This window comes from Sciurus carolinensis, unplaced genomic scaffold (assembly GCF_902686445.1).
Source record: "Sciurus carolinensis unplaced genomic scaffold, mSciCar1.2, whole genome shotgun sequence".
Taxonomy (NCBI): Eukaryota; Metazoa; Chordata; class Mammalia; order Rodentia; family Sciuridae; genus Sciurus; species Sciurus carolinensis.
Window position 1 is genome coordinate 2,155,680 of NW_025920120.1, and position 5,761 is coordinate 2,161,440.

At 34.6% G+C, this 5,761-nt stretch overlaps 1 pseudogene; it reads right to left on the reverse strand.

Moving 5' to 3' along the window:
• Window positions 1-724: 724 nt before the first annotated feature.
• LOC124973738 (CCR4-NOT transcription complex subunit 4-like) lies at window positions 725-2,279 on the reverse strand (annotated as a pseudogene).
• Between the last annotated feature and the right edge of the window lie 3,482 nt (window positions 2,280-5,761).

Below are 5,761 nucleotides of genomic sequence, written 5' to 3' on the forward strand. Positions count from 1 at the left end.
TAAATGTCACATAGGGTCTTAGACCCAAAAGGCCTGAAACCTTCAAGGGTAGAAGAACAAAACCATAAATATTCTGGAATCAAACTTAGATTTTTACATATACATAATATTTCCTCTGTAATTAAAAACAAGACTGAAAGGATAAATATCTCTCCTTGAACAGCTTCTTTTCCACACGAAGTATGTCTGTGACATGTTACCAAAGAATAATAAGAGCTCTCAAATATGCTCAAACTCTATTTATAGCATAGTGTTGATGTGTGTATCAGTCAAAATAAGTAAATGCCCTACCAGTTAGAGTGACTTTAATCCCTCAGGTTCTCATTAATTATTATATTAAAAATTATTTTAACCACTTCATTTTTGTATGTGAAATAAGACTTTTTTTTAACTATGACATTGGGCTGTTACAGAATCACAGTTTCAGTGTCCATATATTTGTTTTTCTTTTTTTACTTATATACCATAATAAAGTTTGGTAATTGTCCTATTTAGCAAAATGCTTCCAAACATTGGCTTCGTATAATACTCCATCATCCTAACAAAGTGCAAAATTACAAGGTACCTGTCTAATTAAAAATATTTTAGATGATAATACTTTTTTTACAGAAATTTCCATGAGTAATAAGAACCTTCTGTTATCCAACAGTTCCCTCCCTACCCACCCAACAAAGAGAAGCATGAGTCAATCAAGAATTTTCAAAGACTTTCAGTGAAACCAAATTCAAGTCCATAGAAGTACTATTGAAGTGTGGTTTGCTGTGTGTTTCAAGTGCATGATGCTATTGCATGGAAAGGCTATCCAAGAATAGTAGCCTGCCTGGCCTGGAAAACTGACAGAATTGTAAATTGCTCAGTGCTACTGCAATTGAGGGAAGCTTTGTGGCAAGACCAAAAAGGTACAATTAAGAGAGTTGGCATTGGTTCATGCGGCAGATATAGGAATCCAGAGCCAAGACTTTGGCAGTTGTTGTTTGTGAAAAGTTCTAAAGAGATGTGTGTGAAAGGGAAAGTTTGTCTTGGATGAAAATTCCTGCTAACTCAGGTCTGCTATAGCTTTTTGAGAAACATCAAAAGGATCCAACCCCAAGTCATCTTCTGGTTATTTAGAAGAACCAGAGACATATGCTGCTTGCCAGTCTGTAGAGAATGATACTGTTTTTTTCTGATGTGAAGAGACTCTGTGGCTCTGGTGCCATAGGCCAATTACTAGATGTCCATGGGGAGCTGGGAAAAGGAGGAAAACCACTTGGGATAGGGTTGAAATGGCAAAAATTGGCAGAAAATAGTGACTGTGAATCTGTTAATACTTCTTCAAATGGGGACCTTGTACTGTGATTGGATTACTTTGGGGGATGACTGAATTGGATTTTGATAAATCAGGTGGTGGTGAAGGTGTATCAGTGTTCGATATCTGCTGAGAATTACCACAGTTCCCTATAGTGAGAGATTCTGAAGGTGTATCAATGGTGCTCTGCAGTGGTGTCACTTGGTTCTTATTTTTATCAACTGAATCCATAGATAATTGAAGAAAATTGGAATTTAACTTATACAATTCTTGAAATAATTTCTGTTCATATTTTTGGTGTATATCAACATGAATTTCCTTTTTTGTGAAGATTCCTGCCTCATCTCCCCATTCATGTAGGTACATGCAGTCAGGTTTTGGACACTGCGTATTCTGAAAGAAATAAATGCACCATTTTTATTTATTTATTTTTTGCACCAAGGATTCCTTAAGAGTTATACTATCTACCACGACATTGTTGACACACTGTATAGCACTTATAGCATTTTATGACCAGATATAGGTCAGATATAAGCACTGGCACTAGGACCCTGTGATCCTGCATATGATGTGCTATTATTGATGACAAACAGTGTGTTTTACCAAATTTTGCAAAGTATTCTGGTTGTTTTAAAACCCCTGGGTCAGCTAGGCACTGGGACAGACTTACAACAAAGACGAGATTTTTTTGAGAGCATATACACTAGTCAAATATTGTGATTTTTCTGTTTTCTCTCATTTTGTTCTCATTCTTTCTCCTTTGCAGTTCTTCCTGGGAGAGTGGTTCTTGAACTTCTGGATCTTCTGGATGTGGCTTTCTATGTGCAGGACAAAGACCATTTTCATCAGTGCAACTTCTAGGCCAACAAAATTGACAAATTCGGTGGCCACAGGTAGGGCAAAGGAAAAAGTTTATTTCATATATCTTAAGGGCTCCATGCAAAGGACTGCATTCCACAGGATCTTCCTTAGCATCAGGATTTTGAGACATCTTCCATGTTTATTCAACAGTGGCAAATGTTTATACTAATTTATGGGGAAAGGAAGTTGAGCACTGAGAGCTAAAATGTAGAACTTTGAAGAACCACCTGACTTTCCTCACTTTTCCCTTAGTGGACCTCCACTCCACGCCATTCCTTACCAAGAGACCACCTGAACTAGCGTAAGGGGAAAAAACTCTTCATAACCAGGCCACATTGCTTCAGAAGTCCCAACATTTATAACTGAGAGACAGTCTCAGCTTTTGGTGGGTTCCACAGCCAGACAGTCACCATCTTACATTAGGGTAAGACTTCCCATGTACTTATTTTTTGAGAAATCTCCTTGTATTCCCTTAGTGTCTGTGTTTTAGATTTCCACCACAATGTATAAGGGTTCTGTTTTCTTTATATCCTGACCAATGCTTCAAAAAATTCTTTAAATTTTTTTAAATAGTAGCAATACTAATGGAGGTGAAGTAGTATCCCATTGTGTTTATGATTTGCATGACTTTAATGACTAGTGATATTGAACATCTCTTTTGGTATGTATTGGCCTTTTGTATGTCTTCGTTATAACATCTGCTCAAGTGTATGCTAGTTTTGCAGACTACCATAAAAATACTGCAGGCTGGGTGGCTTAAACAATCACTTTATTTTTTCATAGTTCTGGAGTTTGAAAAGTCTAAAATCAATGTTTAGACAGTGTTCAGCTTTTGGTGAGGGCTCTCTTCTTGGAGAGTAAGCCTGTGGTGTCTCTGAAAAACTCAATAATCCTGTTGAATCATGACAACTGAAGATCTTATTTAATCTTGATTGCAACTATAAAGATCTCGCTTCCAAATATATTGTCACATTAGGGAATAGGGCTTGAAGATTTAAAATTTGAGAGGACACAAAGTCCATAACAAAGTATTCTGTCCACATTTGAGTTCTATTTGTTATTGTTGTTGAGATAAAAAATTTTAAAGTATATTCTGGATATTAATCATTTATCAGATACATGCTTTATACACATTTTCTCCTGTGGATTGCCTTTCTATTCTGTGATAGTGCACTTTGAGAAACAAAAGGTTTTCATTTTGATGTAGAACAGTGTATTTTTCTTTGTCTTTTGGTCACTTACCATCCATGTCAACCAACAAATCAGCTGTTGCAGGATCACAGTGCTTATGTTCAAGTAAACCTTACCCATAGCCTAACATTACATCACAAAGGCTATCATTTACCTCTCTTACTCTCATCACATATGTATTGTGTCAGCTAATATCATGACAGGAAAGATAAGTACAGTACAAGAAGGTATTTTGAGAGATAAAACCACATTCACATACCTCGTTAACAGAATTTTACTTTTCTTACAATATTTTGTGTCTTTGGTTTTCATACTCAAGAAATAATTGCTAACTGCATTGTCATGAAGCTTTCCCCTGTTTCCTTATAAGAATTTTATAATTTTAGCTCTTCTGCTTATGTCTTTTATTCATTTTATTTAAGTTTTATATTTAGTATAAGGGAAGGATCCAACTTTATTCTTTTATTTAGGCACATACATTTTCCCCAGACTGTCAAAAAGATTGTCCTTCCCCTACTGAATATACTTGGTATCTAAAATAGTATGATCATAGTGTAGTCACTTTATCCATGGATAGGATGTTCCAAGACCTGTGGATGCCTAGAAATGTAGAAAGTTCTAAACCATGTACATACACTGTTTTTACCTATTTTGTGCAAAATTTCTATGATAATTTATAAAATAGTCACAGTAAGTTATTAGTGATAGTAATAAAAAGTAACAATAATGATAAAATAGAACAATTAATAAAATTATACTGTAGAAATGTTATGTGAATGTGGTTTCCTCTTTCTCAAAATGTCTTCTTAAATCCTTCCTGTCAATACAATACCTGTGATGAGATGAAGTGAGGTGAGTGACAGTCTTTGTGTTAGGCTATGAATAAAGGTTACTGAACACAAGCACTGTGATACTGCAATAGTTGATTGGATGGTTGCTATGGCTACTAAGTAACTAGGGACAGGAAGTTTATATGCTGACAAGGGATGATTAATGTTCCTTGCACAGATGATATTTTATTATTATACTCACAAGAGCATGCCATTTAAAACTTGTAATTGTTACTGTAATTGTAATACTGATATTTAATATTTTTGTGCCTTGTTTGACCTCAGGTAACTGAATCACAGAAGGTGAAAACTGGACAAGGAGGACTACTGTGTAAGTGATTATTTCTCAACTTTATACTTCATTCCATTAATTTATATGTCTCCACTACCTTCCACTGTGCCTTTTTTTGTTTGGTCTGGTTTTACTTTTTTGTGCTGCTGGGGAGGAAACCTAGAGTCCTTCATCATGCTAGGCAGTTGGTCTACCAATGAACTTCAATATTGCTCCAATGACTATAACTTTGTAGTGTATTTTGAAATCAAGAAACATGAGTTCTCTAAAATTCTTTTTGATCTTCAAGGTTGTTCTGGCTCTATAGGGTCTTTGAAATTCTGTGTGAAATTTAGAATGGAATTTTCTATTTCTGCAAAAAAATGATTAAAATTTTGATAGTTATTATACTGAATATGTAGATAAGTTTGGGTAGTATCAACATCTTCCATTTATATATTTTGATTTATATATTTGTATATTGACTTTTGGTAGCATTTCATAATAAACGTATTAGTCTTTTGCTTCTTCAGTTAAGCTTATACCTGTTTATTCTTTTTGATGCTATTGTACTTGGAATTGTTTTCCTGATTTCCATTGTGTGCATATGTGTGTGTTCTGCTGTGTCCCCCGTGCTCCCTTTTTATATTTTGGATCATGAGCAGAATTGCTAGATTTTTGGATTTTAACTCGCTTATCCATACTGATGTTTATCATTAATTTGGTTGTCTTAGGTAACAGACAACATTTTTCTCTTTTCCAATTTTTTTTCCCCCATGCTAGGAGTCAGGCCCAGAGTCCTAAGCATGCTATACTGCACCTATGTCCCTAGTCCTGTTTAGTTTGTTGTTGTTTTTGAAAGCTGATGTTACTTTGTGTCTCCTCTGTTTGGTCCGATATGAGGTGGAAGTTGAGTGATCCTTGATATTTCCAAATACACTTCAAGGGGATAAGTTCTATTTTTAAGAAAGGGAACCAAGAGTAATATAAAATACTACTTTTTGTTTTTAATGTGAGATAATTTTTAGTATATTCAGATTTGTGCAGTTATCACCACTAATTTTAGAATACTACAAAAACCTGTACTTGTTACTAGAGTGTACCACCACTCTATCATCTAATTAAGCTTTAGTTTCTATAGATTTTGTTTTTATGGATATGTCTGTTTCGAATTGTTCATGTAAATGGAATTATACAGTATGTGACTTTTATGTCCACTTTTTCACTTAGCATAATAGGTTTTTAGATTATTTCTTTTATTTTCACAGACTTCATTATGATTTATTGTTCAAAATACAAATGGGGCACAACTTTTTGTTT